This window comes from Lissotriton helveticus, chromosome 12, assembly GCF_964261635.1.
Source record: "Lissotriton helveticus chromosome 12, aLisHel1.1, whole genome shotgun sequence".
Classification (NCBI taxonomy): domain Eukaryota; kingdom Metazoa; phylum Chordata; class Amphibia; order Caudata; family Salamandridae; genus Lissotriton; species Lissotriton helveticus.
The window spans coordinates 850,115,844-850,137,075 of record NC_136073.1 but is presented as its reverse complement, the minus strand read 5'-3'; the positions used below and the strand labels follow the sequence as shown (position 1 = coordinate 850,137,075).

The window sequence follows — 21,232 nt, the reverse complement described above, 5'->3', positions numbered from 1 at the left end:
ATTAAAAGTTAGCCATTTTAGAGTCATTTTAAGGGCCTCGTTCTTTACATTGATGTCTTCCAGGGATGTGATATTAATGTATATCCGTGTGTCATCCGCATACATGTGGTAGGATATTTTGGAATTTCGGAGAATCTCTGTTAATGGTTGGATATACAGGTTAAACAATGAGGGAGATAATGTAGATCCTTGTGGAACTCCTATTGTGTTAGGGCTTGAGGGTGAAAGAGCTTGGTTGATCAGAAATCTTTGGGTTCTATTCTGTAGGAAGGATTCAAACCAACTTAGCACCTTGCCAGATATTCCCATCCTTTCACGGAGTCTGATCAATAGTTTTTCATGATTAACCGTGTCAAAAGCCGAAGACAAGTCAAGTAGGATAAGCAGACAGGATCGATTGTGATCTAATGCCTGAAGTGCATCATCGACTATGTGTAAGATCGCCGTCTCCGTGCTATGTCCAGTTCTAAATCCCGATTGACATTCATCCAATAGTGAGAAATTGTCGATGTGTTGGCTCAATTGATTTTGCACACATTTCTCTATTAGCTTGGCAAGAAGAGGAATGTTGGTTACTGGGCGGTAGTTATTTGGATCTGCTGGGTTCGCCGTAGGTTTTTTGATGATCGGTATTACTTGTCCTGTTTTTAGACATTCTGGTAGTCTCCCCTGGGATAGGGAGGCATTTACAATTTCTGTCCATATTGGAATCACTGTATGGCAGATTTCTTTCAGGCATTTTGAAGGTAGTCGGTCATTGTAGTGATTATTGGGTTTGATGTCTGATAGCGTTTTAGCAATGCTATTCTGATCCAATATTTTGAAAGTGTCCCATTGTGCCTTGTTTTTATCGAATTATCCACAGTTTTCGCTGTGTTAATGTCTAATGATGGTGTATGGAGTTCCAGGTTGTCTGCTGCATTCTTGAGTTCTCTTTCCAGAGTGTTAGCTTTGTCAGTGAAAAAGTTTGAGAATTCTTCGCAGCTTAGTTGCGTTATTGTGATTTCTTGGGCAGTTTTGGCCAGCTTATTTGATTGCTGTTTTAAGATCTCAAATAATTTCCGTGGTCTGTTTTTGGCGTTGTCTAATTCGGATCTAATAAATTCCTTCTTGGAGTTAAGGATCTTTTTGTTGTATTCATTTCTAATTTCAGTTCCGGGGATGATGGGTGTTGTCTCAATTTTCTTTCTGCCAATCTCAATATTCGCCTGTCTTCATTCAATGTATATATATCCAAGAGAAATGGCCCCAGTTAGGACTCTCAGGCGCTCTTATGGCGGTGCAGTTCAGGTGCAGCAGAGCCTTGCTGCTTGAAAATACATCTGTTTTTTTGCGCGCACGCAAAAAGTATCCTGCGCACTCCCAGCTCTCTCCACCACAAATCACCAATACTCGAATTGTGCTTATTGTTGTTTTATTCTCATAGCAGTATCTCCAGCACCACTGCTCGACGCGTTTCGCGGCACACGCCGCTTTATCACGAGAATATTTTACAAAGTGATTTGTGTGTTTAAATAAAGTGCATATTGAAAAAAGTGTGTGTTCGTGAAACAGGAAGAGACCTAATGCATGTCACTTCCTGCACCTCCCGTTAAGCATTATGGTCTATGTAGTTTATGATTAACTTCTCTCATGTTGTGAGCCACATTAATTATTTAAGATGTTACAATAAGGATCCCTCTAATGGGTCCCTTTGCCCCCTGCGCAGCTGGACCCTTTCATCCTGTTCCTACTCTTTCGTACACTTCTCCCCTCCAGTGGGTCTAGTAGTGTTATGGCAGTGCTAACTCGAATTTCCTGTCTCTGACAATATGTTTGTGCCGTCATGGTATAATTACTCTTACTGTCACTTAGCTTTTCTAGTGGGTTTGCCGATCTGAGTCTGTATGGTGACATCCTTTTGCTGCGCAGTTGTGGCTTGCTAATTGTGTGTAAAGATAGTGTGGAGTTATGTATCCTAATTTATGGCGGGGTGCTATATGTCATAATGTAATGTGAGTGTGATTGTGCGTAACTTTAAAAACAATGCATAATTTAACGGGAAATAAGGTTCAATCAAGTTTGAAAGTTCCAAGTTCAGATGGTTGTAGTGTGGAACAGGTTATTAGAGGTGATAATGCAATTCCTCATCTTGGTTCAGGCCATACAGGGTCATGGTTCTGAAGTTCAGAATGTGTTTCGACTCTTTTTGTCTTAAGGTTTTTTCGCGGTCGCCGCCACGCGGATGAGGCCCCACCGTTTCGATTGCATAGAATTTTAATTACTTCCAATTGCTGGCATGTTCCTTCTCCATATGTTTTGCGACAGCATTGCTTCGGTCGCAGTTCACTGTTGCCCTTACGTGCTCCAAGATGCGTTTTTTTAGTTCGTTTTTCGTGCTGCCCACGTATTTCAATGAACATGGGCACTCAATGATATATATTGCGAACTGACTTTTGCAGTTTATCAGCTGTTGAATTTTCCACATTCTTTTGTTCGCCATTAGAGTTTCTTTTTTCTTAAATGCAATTTCGCAAACTTTGCACCCTGTGCATTTAAAAAAGCCTTTGGGTTTCAACCAGCTTTCAGGTTTTTTTGGGGCTTGGAAGTGGCTGTGAACTAGCTTGTCCCGCAGATTTTTAGCTCTTTTGTAAGTGACATTCGGATGATCGCCCACAATCTTTGCTATTGTGCTGTCCGTCTGTAGGATGTGCCAGTTTTTTCGTAGGATATGCATCACTTGTTTGGTTCCGGTAGAGAATGTGGTTATTAGTCTGATCTTATTTTCCCCATCAATCTCCTTTGTTTTTTCTTTTAACAAGTATGTTCTATTCTGTGATTCAGTTCTCCTCAGGGCTGTATCAATTGTTCCTTGGTTGTATAGCACACACACATACACACACTAATGAAGTGAGTGTTATCGTGCACTGCATTTACCATGATGCATCGGGGCAAACTGGGTTCTGGGATGCGAGGCAGCATGCTCCCATCCTCCTTCAGCTTGAAAAGGCTCCCTTGAGCTACTGAGCTGAGGACCTTCTGTTGATGCACTAGACCCAGAGAGTGGTACAGAGCGCTGAGAAGACTATGGGCAGCATTTCTGGCACCCCCAAAACGACTTGCTGCTCTCTACTGATGATGATGATATGAATCCAGAAACACACACCTGGAGTACCACAGCACAGGCTGCACCAACAAGGGTGAAAAATGAAAGACTACTACTGAAGTAAGTGTTATCATGCACTGCAATCCATCCTTCCAAGTGAGGCAAACTCGGGGAACCCCATGATTGTCCAACATTGTGCCGGGCTATCAACAATCCTCAATTGCAAAACAGGCGCTTGCATCTACCAATCCGAGCCAGCAGCGCTCTAGAGTAGTAGATTCTATGCAGGACATATAATTGAACAAAATGAAACCCCGCCTACATTGTGTCCCTTGCCTTTCTGATATCTTATCATTGTAGAATAAAGATGATCACATTTCAATTCCTACCTTCTCTGCTTTTTCTCCCTTCTTTCTCTCTTCCCTCGCTGTTGTTTCTTCTGTGTATTCTTCCTCTAGCCTTTTCTTTTGTCTGCCTCCTTCCCCTGCCCTGTTCCGTCATTCTCTAATTTTCTTTTCCTTGACTATCTCGCTCAATCTCTCTCTCAATTCCCTTTTTTTCTCTGACCCCCACTTATCTTTCACACTTCTATATTCTCCCTTCGTTCTACCCTCTCTACTTTCTAAACCCTTTCTAGTTCTTCCCCAACTCCAAAGGTGAATTTGATAAAACTGGATATACTCAGGGCCACTGGAATTATGCGATTTTTTTGTATGCTGCGTTTTCTGCATAATTGTGGAGTTGCCACATAATCCTTCATCTGCCGAAAAATCCGTCGATTTTCACAACAACAAAAAATTATATTTCAAAAGGCTGACACTAAAAATGTAGCGATAAGTTTTGCAACGCAATGCAAGACCCTTCGCCGAGGTTGACTGGTCACCTATCTGTTGCTTATGACTGTAATTGGGTGTTAAATCGATTTAATGGGGTGATATATTTGTTCAGACAGTGTTAAAATGTGTGTAAGTGGCTCAGTAATGAATGAATACTATAAAGCGCCTCGTTACTCTCCACTGCATAAGCAATCCCTGTGGTGTCGGAAGGTGCAACATGTCTCAGTGGGGTGGGGTCTGTTGAAAACCCTATACTGACTATACAAGTGCATTCTGCGCCAGGCACACAGCACTAGTGTTTTACACCATCAAACATCACGTAGACTCACCCCGGGCAGCTTCTCTCTCGGCTAGCGCCTTCTCATCCGTAGATGCCTTCGGGGCGCTGCAGGCCCCGGCTGGTCCACCGGGCACCGCCTTGCACCCCGTGAACTTCCTCTTTCGGCTACGGAGGCCGAGTTATTTAAATCCTCGGAGCCGGGGACGCTCGCTTTCTGCCTCCAGGGCACGGCTCTCGCCCACTCTCGCTTCCTCTTTCGCCCTGTAGATGGCGCACGGGCTCTGCGACACATCCGCAGGTACGTGCAATGGGCACAAACCGGGTGTGTGTAGTGTTTCCAGGTACACAATGTGGTGCACAGGCCAACAAGTGAAAACTTGATGCGCACACTGCATTGTTATATTACATACACACCTTATACGTATCTAAGAGAGAGCTAAAGTGATTTGCCCAGGATCACATGTTTGGTCAAGCGAACAGCCGGGATTAGAACCTAGGTCTCTACGTTCCAAGTAACATTTTCACTATAACGCTCGCACATGTATTACAGTGAATTACAAAATGGCGTTCAGTCGAACAAGACACCATGATTTATACAACCAGGGAAAAGCTGAAGTGGGCAGCACGGTGGTCCTGGCACCGGCAAGTCAAGAGTTTACAAGGGGTGCCATGCCTGTGGGCTAGTTCTGTTGGCACGATCTAGCACGAGACAACAGGGCACATTTGCTTGAACTGTGTGAACTGTGCGGCGGATACTTGCCCCCGAGAACACCCACTTGCCCTGCAGTTGACCTGGCATCTAGATTGGGAGTGGTCCTAATGGCTAGGTGCCACTCCTGACTCCTGGCTTCAGCTCGCGCCCCTGGGGGTCTGCCCCCTTCCCCCCTGGCATGGTGAATATTCATCTCTTGGCCCCTCTCTCTTTCATCTATCTGCGTGCCCTCCATAAAGGGTGTGCTGCCTCCTTCCCAAACATTGCAGCCTCCACCTAAGGATGGTTTCAAGATTTTATTTTATTTACTTTGCAATTTTATATAGCGCAGACTTGACCCGAAGGCATCACAGCGCTTCACAGCAGTTGCATGATACAAGGGCACAGCAAGTTACAGTTACAATAATTACATTCAGACATTGCATCGGTAGCTGCGACCGGGACAAAAGCAGCCATTGGACAGGGAGGTGCATGGTTCAAGCATCGATTAAGATGGTGAGACACAACGAAGGTAGTTCGTCTCCTGGATAGAGTATTTCGGTATGGTCGAGGGTGATTAACCCAGGTGTCAGCCAAATAGGAGAAGATTGATATTAGGCGAAGATAGGGTTCAGGAGTTCCAGATTCTTGTGACGCTACCAGAGAATGACTGGCTCGTGTACCTGTAATGAAGTCACTTGTTCCCCGGCTGGAATGTCCAGCGTGGAACCTTGGTCCCTCTATGTTCCTCCCCTCTCTATTCTCTACTTGACAGTTGAGATCCTTTGGCTGTTGGATGAGGTTGTATTAAATACCTCCTACTCAACTACATCTTGTGTGTCCTCTTACTTTGTTACACTGGCGACGCTTGGCTGGATGAAGAAAAAGGATCAAGATAAGAAGATACAACCTCAATGACAACAAAGAATAAGGATATAATAAAAAATAAAAAATAAAAAGTCTGCAAAGGTTATGAATTTTAAAGTTGGGGAGAAAGTTAAGATAAAAACACCTGTTGGATGTCAAAATTGGTCGAAGTTCTCTGCTCCTAGAACCATTGTGAAACTTTTCAAAAATGCTGTTAAGACAGAGGATGGTCATATATGGAATCACAGTCGTCTCTCTCACTTTGCTGGATGTGATTCTTCTTTTTCTGACAGGTCCCATTCTGGAGGTCTCTCTTCTGTTCCTGTTCAGGAGTCTGCTGCTTCTCACAGGAGTGTGAGAGTTCGCAGGTGGCCTTTGCACTTGCGTGATTATGTTTAATTGTTCTCAGCCATGTTGTTACTTATTTAAATGTCAAGAGGAAGAATTGTAATGAAGTCACTTGTTCCCCGGCTGGAATGTCCAGCGTGGAACCTTGGTCCCTCTATGTTCCTCCCCTCTGTATTCTCTACTTGACAGTTGAGATCCTTTGGCTGTTGGATGAGGTTGTATTAAATACCTCCTACTCAACTACATCTTGTGTGTCCTCTTACTTTGTTACAGTACCGTTCTCGACTGATGGTGGAGGGGCCCCAGGAGCAGGGATTGGGCATTTCCGGAACCCCTATTTGCTCCAGAGATTTCCAGTTTTTCACTTAGGAGGGTGGAGAGGAGTGCAGTGCTCTGTGGTTAATGCAGGCGGTTTTGAATTGGGCCCGAGCTTTAATGGAAAGCCATTGGAGGGTTAACAGGCTCACATTTCTTGAGACCTAACACAAGGCGCGCTGCTGCATGTAGAGTTGCTTTCAGTGGGCCTAGATGAACTGGGAATCCCTGAGAGAAGGGCGGTTCCGTAATCTAGTCTGGAGAGGACGAGAGACTGCACCACTGTTTCGAGGTCTTGTTCCAAGTTCAGCTGACTGATGCTACGCAGCTGCCTGAATTGGTGTTGTGCGCTTTTGGCCATGGCCGAGATGTGGCTGTGAAGGTTTCGATGATTGTCAAGGGTGATACCAAGGGATCTAGCACTCTAGACAATGGCAGAGCACCCATCCAGGGCGGGAAAGTTGCCCATCCATTCCTGTACTGGGGTTTTTGTTTTCGTTGGTGAGATCAAAAGAAAATCTGTTTTAGTTGAGTTGAGTTTTAGATGATGGTTAGAAATCCCAGCGTTTCTGAGAATCACACATAGTGCTTCTAGGTACGGGTTAAAGAGGGTTGGTAAGAGAATCGAACCTTCAGGGACCCTTTAATGAACTTTGACTGGTCTCGAGAACGAGCTGCCCATTTTCACGATTTGGGAGAAGTTGGTTAGGTAAGAGAAGAACCAATTGAGGACTGTGCCTCCACAGCCCATGCTTTGTTCAAGAGTGTGAAAGAGGCACAGATGGTTGACCGTGTCTAATGCAACGGAGAAGTCCAGCAGGACCAGATGGCAGGAGTTCCCGGAGTCAAGGATTCTAAGGGAGTCGTTGACTATTTGTAGGATTGTCGTTTTTGTACTGTGGCCCTGGTGGAAACTTGATTGGAAAGAGTCTAAGGTTGTTTGTTCGAATATGTGAAGTCAGCTGGGAAGCAACACAACTTTTAATGACTTTGCCTCAAAATGGAAGTGTGGAGACTGTGGGTCGTTGTTCATATTCTCTGGGTCGAGAGATAATTTTTTCAAGAGAGGAGAGACATGACCCACGTTTGGTCGTTCTGGAAAGGGGCCTTGTTGAATACTGGTTTATCCATGCAAACACCAACTGCCCTTAAACCCAGGTCGTCCCAGGGCACTTGACAGCAGCAGACTGACACCTCATACAAATAAAAATGTAAAACTGTACAAGTGGACTACTTTTTGTAAGTGCACATTTTGAAACATGCTGTCACTCCTACAGAGGTTATCCAATAGCTGAAGTGAGCTGCCCTTTGATCCAAGATGTACACAATGGATGGGCGGAACAAAAATGTTTATGACACACTGACAGACCAGTGGAAAAGAGCTGTCTAAAAGCGTCTATTCTATATATAATTTTATCAATTTAAAAAAGTCTCAACTTCCACCAGACCCCCAATAAAATGGAGCACTGAGTGCCTCGAGCAATAGTAATACAAAGGTAGGGAGGAACTATAATTGCCGGACTCATACATTTCATAGCAATAATGCATGGCATTGCAATGGAATAGAGTAAGTCCAACACTTAATGCGTGACACTTGGCGGGACTGCCCTCTTCACTGTCCACATGGTCCAGTGGTTCCCCCGTAGATTGAGGAGACAACATTTTACGTTTGCGGAATAGCCACGTAAAGTCAGTGTCATACATCGACTAAAACGGAAACTGGTTTCACAATCAGTGGTTACCCTGGCAATGTGAAATGCTAGCAGACCTAGGATGGACACCTTGGCATGTCCCTCCTGTACACTATGTTCACCATGATGTGTTGTCGGTCTCAGGTCGCTGTTATTCGGTTCTTGAGTCACTCGTCTGCGTAAACTCCCCCCTGCCACTTCCTGCACACCACAGCAGCCAGACCACCCACACCAGCAGACACTGGGGCCTGTCTGCAGAGCAGAAGTGTCTTTAGAAATCCTGCCTCTTGCCCTTCTGCCCCAAGACCCCTGACACTTCACAATCCCAGCCCTGTGGCCCTCAGACAAGGGGTAAGCAGAGATCTCAAGGCCAAGAGTCCACAGGAGAGAGATTTGAGGGGCCAGCAACCAAAATCCACCATGCACAGCTCTGTTAAAGCTGAATGGGGCACAGGGGAGATTGTAATCCTGAAAGTGAGACGCACTCCCAGTGAATGAGACTGCACCACATACAAAAAGAGTGAGACACTGCATTAGCACGTGGGCTTCACACCCAATGAGCGAGACTGTGCATCAATGCATAAACCTTGCATTCAGTAACTAGCACTGTGTTCCATGTCACCCCACATGAGTGAGATTGTGCAGCAAGGTGCAGGATTCACATCATATCAGTGCAAACCATGCTTTAAAAAAATTCAAAAAAAACTTGAAAACATTCTTCTTTTTCTAAACTGGCTCTCCTCACTCCTCAAGGCTCGTGCCGGGACACTCTTCGGAGTATCTGTGCGCGCTACAAATACAAATAACATAACTAATGTGTGGGTGGATATTGTAAACAGCAAGTCTATGCTCCAAAGAAAGGAGAAGAGTGAGACTTAATGAGAGAAACCATACCAAAAGTGAGACACTGCAGTGAGATTTGTGACCCACACCTAGAGTGAAATTACTCACCAGTGTGACTTACAGCAAATCAGTGAGACTGCGCTCCAAGATGTGAGGCTTGCAACTAACCACGAGCTGGTGTTGGAGGAAGTGAGACACGCACGTCCCTCCCAGGTGCCTCCCTTTACGGTACACGCCCTGCCTCTTGTGTGTTCTCCTCTGGTGCATTCTGTATTGACTTGCCACCTTTGTGTGTGCCTCATCCCAGCCTCTGGCTGACATCTGGTTCCTGGAAAGACTTGGCAGCACAGGCAAAGTGAAACAGAAGCTTAAAAGCAGGCCAGTGGTTCTTAACCTTTTCCCTTCTGGGGACCCCCAATTAATCATTACTGGAACCAGGGACTGCCCCAAATCATTATTGGAGTCCGGGGACCCCCCCAATGAGTCATGACTGCTAGCCGAGGGCCCCAGCCTAAGCACTGTCGATAATTTGAACTGCAAATTAATACACAAAAAACACAGGAATAAAAACAAATCAATCTGAGGAAACGAAATTAATTTTCAGTCTCCAACTTCAACTTCCTTCACATTTACAGTATGTTTTAAAATGTTCAGTTCTACATTTAGCTTTAGCTACATTTATATACACTTTATTAATCTCTTAATATTATTCAATTTAATTTTCGAAGCGGTCGTGGACTCCCTGATGAGCCTTTGTGGACCCCAAGGTATCCCTAGACCACGGGTTGGGAACCTCTGCAGTAGGGTACATATGTATGAACGCATTTTCTCAGACACAGAACGCGAAAACCTTTTTGATACATCAGGCTCCAGATTCCATAAAATGTCTCGGTCTCTGGCTTTACCCGTTTTAGTCCTTTCCAGGCCTTTTTCAATAGACACAAGCATCCAGTGAGGTGACAAAGGCACACCTGGCCCTAATGCAAGGAAGGAAAGTGGGCAGTAAAAAGGATCTATTTCTGTGGAGCCTGGGACCCCTTTCACCCTTGGAACCCAGTGCCACAACACCTGTTGCACTTACGATAGCTACACCCCTACACACATGCAATCACCAGCAAGGCGCAACACGGGCACGTGAATGAGTGGTTGTGAACATTTCTGTGCAAAAGGTTCTCTGGGGGAAAAAATCCTGAGAATTTCTAGTTGGGAACATTTGGACTTTTCTCATTCTGCAGAGCCCAGGGGAAGAAGTTTCAGTGAGGCTCTATTTTTCCTGTATTTCCTGTATTTCTGCAGTTTTCCACCTAGTATTACTAATCTTACCAAACAGCTTAACTCCAGAACTAGAAACTTCTGCTACTTTGTGAACAGTCGCCTGTTACCTGCATCCTCTCCATTCCCAACAACCAAAACAACACTCAGTCAGCTGTAACATAAGAAGTTGCTCCACAGAATAAAATCTGTTTAAAAACACACGGGGTAGACCCGGTAACCCTCCTAATCCGGGTCTATTACATACAAAATTCCAGAATGATCGTCCGGGCAGAATTATCCTGGAATTATATATGCCAAAGAATAAAACAAGCCTACATTTTGGGCTTCCTTCTCATCCAACTGAGCAGGTTTGATGGTGTAATGTAGCTTTGAATAGCATACAGAAAGCCCCAAGGTGTATTGGGGCAAAGGGGAAGGGAGAATGCTTCTGCCCAGTGGAGGAAGAGGATTGGAAAATCCAGATTTTGTGTTTCTTTCCGAAGGTAGAGGGGTTAGGGGTGATTTTAAAGCAAGGGGCAGGGAATTACAAAGTTTGGCTGAGAGATGGCAAAAAGGCTTGCCTCCTGATCTGCGTTTCCTGACAAGGAGGATGATTACAGCCTTGAAATGAAGAGGTCGTGTTATGGAAAAGAAGACTGCATGTGTCTGACGAACATCCATCCGGTGAAAGCTTTAACCACAGGCGATGAAGCACCTTAATTTAAATCTCAGACATTTTCTTGGGTTCTCCACCAGTCTCTTATCGACTGCAAACTATGAGACGTGCTTTATACAAAAAAGCATCATAGAGGGGGGGAAATGGAACTTAGAGAGGAGGTCTGTGTTTGATTTGGTGAAGGCGGCAACAAAGGCTTATAGTGCCCAATTTTGGGAGATTGCTAACCTCGCCCACTGTTCAGCGCTGGTGATGGTCATGCCATCTCCTCCCACATATCTCCTGAAAAATAAACTGCATATTTCAAGGATGTTTATGGTTTGAAGGATTATGTGCCCTTGCATGGACTTCCAATGACAGTCCTGCCGCAAGGTAAATGAATATTTGAAGTAGAGGAGGTTGAGCTAGCAATAGTAGGTACGACAAGCCACAAGGCTCCCAGCCCTGATGTGATTCCTGACGACCTGTTTAAGTTGCCACCGAGCTTGAGGGCCTCAATCTTAACCTCTTCTATGCTCATGACGATCCCAGCTCGTCATGAGTCACAGTGGAGCTGTGCTCATGATGAGCTGGGCTCGTCATAAAGGCCGCAGTCCGCCCACACGCGATTAATTCCCCGCCTGTGCGGGCGAATTAATCAGTGGGCGGAGTCGTGACGAGCCCAGCTCGTCATGAGCGCAGCTCCACTGTGACTCATGACGAGCTGGGCTCATCATGAGCACCGCGGCCCTCCCCCCGGGTCATGGGGGAATTACCCCCACAGCAAAGGGGTTAACATGATTATTTAATTTAGTTGTGTGTGCCGGTTTACAGCGCTCATGGTGAGAGTCCATTATCATCCCTGTATACAAAGAGGGCTCTAGAGTCCTTCCTAGCTGCTACAGGCGCATTTATTTGATAGACTCTACGTTGTAGTAACGGGCAGGGTGATCCTAGAGGGGGGCTATGTCGTGGGCAGAGGATGGGTCTGTTCTGTCTGACCTCCAGTATGGCTTCCGACCGGGCCTGGGCACTAGTGATCAGTGTTTACATTTTTATATGCTGATCAACAAGTATACTGTGGCAAAATCCGGCTCTTTGTTTGTTGCATATATTGGCTTGTCTTCTGCATTCGACAAAGTGAATAGATCTAAATTGAGGCAGATTTTGTTGGATACGGGCCTGGATCCAGCCATCGTGTATTTTCTTAGTGAGCTACATAGAATATGAAGGCAGTCGACCGGTTCAACATGTATGTGCCCTGTACAAACCCTTTTCTTTTGAGGAGTGGTGTTAGGTAGGCTAGGGTGTAAAATGGCCCCTTTTTTGTTTACCCTGTAGGTGAATGATTTAGGGGCCAAGTTACTTGATAAGCAAGTGGATTGTCCCCGAATAGATTCTTGCTATATCCCTGCATTGTTATATGCAGACGATACTGTTCTATTGGCTAGAACCGCACGGAGTCTCCAGACCCTGTTAGACCTATTGGTGAGCTAGACGAATCATTTAGATCTTAACATCAATTATACCATAACACAGGTAATGGTGCTGCGACCTAAAAAGACCACGTCAAGGTCTTTCCAAGTACAGGGCCATTGTCTGTCTAGGGTGCAGGGATACACATCTTTAGGTGTGGTTGTTGGTGACCAGAACACTTGGACCCCACTACTTAAAGCTAAGAGATTAGCTCTCTCAATAACTTTAGACGTACTCTTCTCAGTCTCCACCAGAATTGGCAACAAATCACTGAATGTCCTGATAAAGATTTACCAGGCCAAATTTTTCCCAGTAGCTACTTATGGTAGGCATGAATGGAGGTTATGTCAATGTGAGGGAACTCCAAGTAGTTGAAAATCGCTTTTGTAGGCGCCTACTGGCAGTACCAGTCTCTACTTCTGTTCTTATGGCCCACAAGGAACTAGGGTTGCTCTATCTTTCGGACTTTATTGCACTTCGCCCCCTGATTAGATGGCTTAATATTTGGGTAAGACCATAAAACCATCTGGGCAGAGAAATAATTAAGGACTGTCTGAAGCTTGACGGGTGAAGGTCAATCAAATGGTCAATATATATTAGGGACATCTTTGCTAGGTTAGGCAGGCCTTCTTTGTTTCACTTGTCCTCTTCCATCGCTAAAGAGGACATTGGCTGGACCTGGGGTACTTTTTGCAGTGGAGGTCATTCGAGAGGGAAGCCATTGAGCTGGAAAAACCCATGGTTTCGTAGCCATGCACCGATCAAAACAGGTCCTGCCATTGAGCCCTATTCACTAACCAATATTAATGTTCATCATAGAATTCTCCTTACTAGATTCAGGTTTGTCCAGTTCCATACAGTGTTAGCCTTTCCAAAAACCAGATGTTTGGTGTACAAAATGCCATTGTACTTTTGATAAATGTTCCCTTCAGGATCTATTACACTTTGTAATTTTGTGTGTTTTTTTATGAGCCCCCCCCCCCTCCGATGGGTGTTTTTACTTTGCACTTTGTCCAAGTAATGATTCAAAAGGGTGTGGTGATGGACAGAGTGTCTGAATTAAGCAGAACACTCCTACCCAGTCCAAAGATCAGGGCTTGATCCATCACCGTTTTTTAGCTCACTGCACCATCCCAGTTCAGAACCCGGCTATATGCAAGTTAGTCTGTCCCTGGCCCAGTGCATCATGGGAACAGGGCAGACCAAACTACCAAGCCAATTCTTTACTGGAAAGGAAACTAGCTTCCGGGGACCGGTTTCTGGCATTACAGCCGTCTTCGGCCCGGCTTGCTTGAATCCTGATGGTACAGTGAGCAAGGGACTCACATCTGAGCATACCCTTCCACACTTGTGGTGGCCAAAACGATTCAAAAGGGGGTGGTGATGGACAGAGTGTCTGAATTAAGCAGAACACTCCTACCCAGTCCAAAGATCAGGGCTTGATCCATCACCGTTTTTTAGCTCACTGCACCATCCCAGTTCAGAACCCGGCTATATGCAAATTAGTCTGTCCCTGGCCCAGTGCATCATGGGAACAGGGCAGACCAAACTACCAAGCCAATTCTTTACTGGAAAGGAAACTAGCTTCCGGGGACCGGTTTCTGGCATTACAGCCGTCTTCGGCCCGGCTTGCTTGAATCCTGATGGTGCAGTGAGCCAGGGACAGACTAATTTGCATATAGCCAGGTTCTGAACTGGGATGGTGCAGTGAGCTAAAAAATGGTGATGGATCAAGCCCTGATTTGTTGACTGGGTAGGAGTGTTCTGATTAACTCAGATACTCTGTCCATCACCACCCCCTTTTTGTAATTATTTTGGCCACCATGAGTGTGGAAGGGTATGCTCAGACATGAGTCCCTTGCTCATTGCACCATCAGGATTCAAGCAAGCCGGGCCGAAGACGGCTGTAATGCCAGAAACCGGTCCCCGGAAGCTTGTTTCCTTTCCAGTGAAGAATTGGCTTGGTAGTTTGGTCTGCCCTGTTCCCATGATGCACTGGGCCAGAGACAGACTAATTTGCATATAGCCAGGTTCGGAACTGGGATGGTGCAGTGAGCTAAAAAATGGTGATGGATCAAGCCCTGATCTGTTGACTGGGTAGGAGTGTTCTGATTAACTCAGATACTCTGTCCATCACCACCCCCTTTTTAGGGCTCGGGCCTACGTCACCACGAAGTGGGGGCGGAGTTTCCGAGCTCTTATGTATTAGAAAAAAAAAGAATTCTGAAAGGGGTCCGGGCTGCCACATTCCAGAAAGCGCGCGTTTTTTGCGTGTGGTATTTTGCCATGTGCATGGTAATTGGTCCAGGCAAGGCTGTGTTTAAGTAAGGCAGCACGCCATAGGACTTAGGAATTTGTCAATGTCCACTTCCTGCATAAAGTGTTCGGACACACGCAGAAGAATACATAAATCCTCAATTACCAGCTGTCCGAGGTGCCGGTAATTGAAGGCAGATGGTGCTGGGAGCGTGTGCACTGCTGTTTTTTTTTCCCTTCAGCTCTGTGTGCGCGCATGAACAGCCGGCCAGCAATGTAGAGAATCACATGCATCAGATCAGTTTTTTTTTTAAACAATTGCGATCGCGAAAGTGATCTCTTTCTGTGCTGCTTGTTTAAACAATTGCGATCGCAAAAGTGATGCTTTCTGTGCTGCTTGTTTAAACAATTGCGATCGCGAAAGTGATGCTTTCTGTGCTGCTTGTTTTTCGTATGTAATCTTGTTCTTCTACGAACTCGATGGTAGCGGAGTATCCCATCCTCACCCTCTAGGTCACTTCATTAATTTTCCACGAGTCCGCCGTGTCTGTTGGCGAGTGCAGATTGGTAGTGCAGAGTGCAGAGTGGTAGTGCAGAGTGCAGAGTGGTAGTGCAGAGTGGCAGTGCAGAGTGGTAGTGCAGAGCGGTAGTGCAGAGCGGTAGTGCAGAGCGGTAGTGCAGAGTGGTAGTGCAGAGTGGTAGTGCAGAGTGGTAGTGCAGAGTGGTAGTGCAGAGTGGTAGTGCAGAGTGGTAGTGCAGATTGGTAGGGCAGAGTGCAGAGTGGTAGTGCAGAGTGCAGAGTGGTAGTGCAGAGTGGTAGTGCAGAGTGGTAGTGCAGAGTGGTAGTGCAGAGTGCAGAGTGGTAGTGCAGAGTGCAGAGTGGTAGTGCAGAGTGCAGAGTGGTAGTGCAGAGTGGCAGTGCAGAGTGGTAGTGCAGAGCGGTAGTGCAGAGCGGTAGTGCAGAGCGGTAGTGCAGAGCGGTAGTGCAGAGCGGTAGTGCAGAGTGGTAGTGCAGAGTGGTAGTGCAGAGTGGTAGTGCAGAGTGGTAGTGCAGAGTGGTAGTGCAGAGTGGTAGTGCAGATTGGTAGGGCAGAGTGCAGAGTGGTAGTGCAGAGTGCAGAGTGGTAGTGCAGAGTGGTAGTGCAGAGTGGTAGTGCAGAGTGGTAGTGCAGAGTGCAGAGTGGTAGTGCAGAGTGCAGAGTGGTAGTGCAGAGTGAGAGTGCAGTTTGAGAGTGCGAGTGGTAGTGGTAGTGCAGATTGAGAGTGCAGAGTGCAGATTGGTAGTGCAGAGTGGTAGTGCAGAGTGGAGAGTGGTAGTGCAGAGTGCAGAGTGGTAGTGCAGAGTGCAGAGTGGTAGTGCAGAGTGCAGAGTGGTAGTGCAGAGTGCAGAGTGGTAGTGCAGAGTGAGAGTGCGAGTGGTAGTGCAGAGTGGTAGTGCAGAGTGCAGTTTGGTAGTGCAGAGTGCAGATTGGTAGTGCAGAGTGCAGATTGGTAGTGCAGAGTGGTATTGCAGAGTGCAGAGTGGTAGTGCAGAGTGGTAGTGCAGAGTGCAGAGTGGTAGTGCAGAGTGCAGAGTGGTAGTGCAGAGTGCAGAGTGGTAGTGCAGAGTGCAGAGTATTAGTGCAGAGTGGTAGTGCAGAGTGGTAGTGCAGAGTGGTAGTGCAGAGTGGTAGTGCAGAGTGGCAGTGCAGAGTGGTAGTGCAGAGGGCAGAGTGGTAGTGCAGAGTGGTAGTGCAGAGTGCAGAGTGAGAGTGCAGAGTGGTAGTGCAGAGTGCAGGTTGTTAGTGCAGAGTGAGAGTGCAGAGTGGTAGTGCAGAGTGCAGAGTGAGAGTGCAGATTGAGAGTGCGAGTGGTAGTGCAGAGTGCTAGTGCAGAGTGGTAGTGCAGAGTGGTAGTGCAGAGTGATAGTGCAGAGTGATAGTGCAGAGTGGTAGTGCAGAGTGGTAGTGCAGAGTGCAGATTGGTAGTGCAGAGTGCAGATTGAGAGTGCAGAGTGCAGATTGAGAGTGCAGATTGGTAGTGCAGAGTGCAGAGTGGTAGTGCAGAGTGCCTAAAACACATTGCCATTTACAATGCCATTATCTCCAACTTAAAACAAACCCGAGCCCTAATGCATTCCTAATGCTTGTTGTAATTACTTTGTCCAAGTAAAGCATGCCTTAATGAATGATTACGCATGTATATAGCGCATGGCTACCCGGAGGCATCCCAGCGCGTTAAGTACCAAGTCATTACTCCGGCTCAGGGAAACAAAAAGGTTTTAAGCAGTTTCCTGAAACTAGGATGGTTTGATTCCAGTCGAATAGCATCAGGGAGCTGGTTCCAAAATTTTGCAGCATGTAGGGAAAAACCTATACGTGTCCTTTTAATCCTAGCGACTGTCAGAAATGTCTTGTGGTTCGATCTGAGGGTCCGGGGGATATGATGGAGTTGAAACATGGGTTGGATCAAGGCAGGTCCGGAATCAGAAATGGACTTATGGACAGTCCACATAGCCTTAAACCAAATCCTCTGCTGCACTGGAAGCCAGTGCAACTGGCGTAATGCAGATTTGGCCGAACTCCGTTTAGGCACATCCATTAACAATCGTGCAGCACAGTTTTGTACTATCTGCAAGATTTTAATAGTTCCCTGAGGGGCGCCCAGGTAAACTGCATTCGCGTAGTCAAGACGCGACAAAATGAGTGACTGGACCAACAGACGCCTGGCTTCAAAAGGGAGAAGATTTAAGATCTTTCTTAGCAGTCTAATCAGACCATAACAAGTTGCCGCAACCTTACGTGATTGTACCAGAAAATTAAGGTTGGGATCTATCCAGGCGCCCAGACTCTTGATTTGCTTCTTGGGGGACGGGGGAGCCCAAGGCAGCTAGGCCACCAAGGATCTAGATTGTTGGGGGCCATGTACCCCAGCATCATTATTTCGGTCTTGGAGCCATTAAGTTTAAGAAATGACGCATCCATCCATTCCAGTACTTTACTTAAGCATGAAGAAAGATTAATGCCAGAGGTGCCATGTCTGGAAGGGAGACTGCCAACTGGGTATCATCGGCGTAGGTGACCAGCTGGACCCCCCAGGGAAGAACCACCTGAGCCAGTGGCCTCATGTAGATGTTAAACATGGTAGGGCTTAATGAGGATCCCTGGGGGACGCCGTACTGCAAGGGAATCTGCTTTGAAATTGCCTCATCTTCAAAGACAGCAAAGGTTCTGTCGGTGAGAAAGGACTGAAGCCAATTAAGAGCCATCCCTGATACCCCCACATCACTCAGCCTCTGAATCATTATCGAGTGATTAACCGTGTCAAAGGCCGCGCTGAGGTCTAATAGAATAATAGCAGCGCAGCTTCCAGAGTCCACTATTTTTCTCGCTTCTTCGACTACGGCAATGAGGGCCGTCTCAGTGCCTTGCTTACATCTGAAGCCCGTCTGGGTGGGATGTAAGGCATTATTGTTTTCCAGAAAAGTGGATAGTAGGGAATTGACATGCTTTTCGGCCAATTTACCTATACCAGGTAACAGAGAGATGGGACGATAGTTTGCCCAATCCCCCGGATCTAAGTTCAGTTTCTTTAAGAGTGCCTTCACTCTTGCCTGTTTACAGGAATTTGGCACCAGCCCAGCTGCAAGGGAGCGGTTAATTACATCCCGTAAAAGTGGGGAGACAGTCTCCGAAACCATCTTAAGGGTGGTGGGAGGAGCGGCATCGGCCGGAGGTCCAGACTTAAGGTTCCCCAGTAGTCGCTGGAGAGTGGATATGTCAAGGGGAGCAAATTCCTCCAATCTAACCAACCCATCCTAGTGACCCTAGTCACTTCTGGATGAACATTCTACATACGTTATAACTTGCTTTCCTGCCTCATCTTTGAGGTAAAGAAAGTCGTTTGATGAGGGGAGTGATTTTACTTACATGATTTTAATCATCTTCAGGAAGAAGTCGATTGTCGATGTGCATTTTAATATGGTCTTTTTAAAAAAAAAAGAAGTTTAGATGTGTTGTATGAATTTTTATTGTTTTTTTTATTTTTATTGGCGCAAGCTGATAATTGATAAAGTATTGGTAATGCTATATGAATTTTTATGTTTCTATTAATATAAGCGGTTTGTCGTCATAGTACTTGGAATGTTTTTATTTCTTGTGCAAATGATTGTGTATATAATTTTTTTAATGTTTCTTGTACTTTTATGCTCGAATAAAGTTACTTTTGAATAGTGTTAAAACATGTTATGCATCATATTAGTGAGTATATGACAATATCCGTGCCCTTCATATTTCATTAGACTAATGTTAGCTTGGATGTCATGCGTAATAACATCCTCTCTTCATAGCCTTCATTGACTCATTTTAAAAATGGTTGTTCGACACAGGAAAGCTATGGACGGTTAAGGAGTGCTTTGTATGTTTTTCATCTAAATGTTAACACTTGGTGCACATTACCAGGGTAGCTTTTAGCTTGAACAAATAAACGTAATCTTTTCACATGCTGTTCTTTATAGTGATCGAGCGCCTCTGGATACAACTGCGTTACCATGTTATCATTAATTTTATTTATTAGTTTTAATGGACGTCACTCCTTTGATGTAAGATATCTGTTCTGTATTATATTTGATTCAACATTAAAAAAAATTCTAATTAAGAACTTTCTATGAGGATGACTCTTTCTTTAACTAGATATGTATGCACCAAAGAGGTTAGACCCCAGATCAGCCAATCCAAGCAGTTTCTTGTCATCAAACATTCTGTCAAGATGAGGCATGTCTTTTTTGGAGATATCAGCACCAGATTCTTGGAGAATGTGGATAATCTGGAAAGGTGCGTCACTGTTCCTTCCTGGATGAACAATCTCTTAGGAGCCAAGTTGAATCTGAGCATGTGCAGCTGCATGAAGAACTTTTCTTTCGTTCTCCGCGATTGGCCAGGAGCAACCAATTTCTCCACCCTTTACATCGGTTCCTCTGTTTACAACTTCATTTATTAGCACCGCTGGAAGCTCCATCAACATAGCATGCATTTCTGTAGTGTAGAAGCCGCACACATAGAAGGCAGCCCCGGAAAGGATGTGAGCGCCAGTCTTCTGCAGCATCACATCCCCGCCGAGACCACTTGTGGTGTTGTTCATAATAGCTCCTACCCCCAACAACCTTGTAATGGAAGGTACCCCCTTTAAGTCTTCAGTCTCCTCACTCAGTTCAAGATTTTCTTTGTTGCAGTAGGATTTTGTTTCAGTAACAACAAGTTTGTCATCAGAACAGGTCCTGCTGAAGGGGGTTTGAAGAAACAGATGAAGGTCATATTCCAGTGTTCATGGGTCAATTGTGGCACTTGGCTTGCTGTTTCTGTTCTGGCCTTAGAACTCTCAAGGCATACCAACTACACCAGGATGCCCGGGAGTATCCACGAGGGCCCGATCCATGTCTGATGATCAAGACACCTGTGTAAGATCAACGTACATACAATTCAACTAACTTGAAATATTTTGCTGTGGGGTTATTTTGAAAAATCTGGCACCAATCTGGGACCTACCTTGCACATCCCTATACAATGTACTAGATTGTCACAAGCACCTTTATGGCGATTCCGATAGCAGCGCAAGTTCTACTGGAACACTCATTCAGTCCCATGGAATCCTGGAGCACAGAATGATAGACTGTTCTCAGTTGTGGGTCAGATCTCAGGCAGGCTCATTTCAGAGACATGAACAAGTCTTCAATGAAGAAAGAAGAGAACAAAAATATGAACCCCTTTGAAGCGTGACCCAGGTGGCACGATCAGGTTCCACAGTTCTCTCAGAGAATCTTTAGGGAGGAATGCTGAAGGCCAAATAGACTGGGGACATAGGTGGGTTTAGAATCACTCACCATGGCTTTGGGTACCATACAGAAACCCCCAGGGTGCTAGCACGGAGAGAGAGAAACAGAACGCGACTCGATGGACCGAAATATACAGAATGCTTGGACAGATGTTCAAAACTACAGGCTGCAGCATGGAGATGCAATAGAGGACAGGCTGCCTGAACAAAAATGGAAACTAAGGCTGCCAATCCGGGGAGAGAGCGCCAGACACTGAAGGTGTGAAGCAAGACGCTCAGGGGCCCTCTCTGAAGAAAGAAGTCATACGGGCCAAGTGCTAGTGACTGGACAACAAACAACGCTTCTAAAAACTAACTGCTGTGGCCGGTAACTATTGACTTGCCAGGTAGTCCCAACTTGACTGGAAATCTCAGTTTCCCTCTATTCGAGGAAGCCTCTGTCGAAATATGACACCAGCCGTGGTTGCAAGAATGTAAATAGCAGAAAACAATCGAAGATTACCAGGAAGTGACGTCACTGGCCTGTTTAACATGGATGGATCGTGCTGTCGGTGGTGGGAGAAGGACTGTGCAAAAATTATTCTAGGTTCTCAAGGTTTTAGGCTTCGGGAAAGGTTAAGTCACCTGCAAAGAGTTATAAAAAATGAAACACTTGTTTTCACTGCTGCGGATTGTCCTGCGACATCCAGCTCCCCGATAGTTCAATAAGCAGAAAGCCCACATTCTTAACACGCCTCCTTCGTCCGACTTCTAGTTAATACCTTAGAGTCTGCTTGTGAACTCCCTACTGTTGACAAGAACCCTTCACAAGAATCAAGGGCCAGGGG

The 21,232-nt window shown here is 45.8% G+C and overlaps 1 protein-coding gene and 1 pseudogene across 1 annotated transcript in view; both read right to left on the bottom strand.

Moving 5' to 3' along the window:
- The window catches only part of LOC144798539 (mucosa-associated lymphoid tissue lymphoma translocation protein 1-like), a 64,297-nt gene extending 59,933 nt beyond the window's left edge, over positions 1-4,364 (bottom strand). The window contains exon 1 of the mRNA XM_078669466.1: positions 4,251-4,364. The gene's annotated coding sequence lies outside the window, so the exon portion shown is untranslated. The remainder of the gene's footprint in view (positions 1-4,250) is intronic.
- A 14,895-nt stretch (positions 4,365-19,259) lies between these two features.
- LOC144798183 (N-acetyltaurine hydrolase pseudogene) lies at positions 19,260-20,128 on the bottom strand (annotated as a pseudogene).
- Between the last annotated feature and the right edge of the window lie 1,104 nt (positions 20,129-21,232).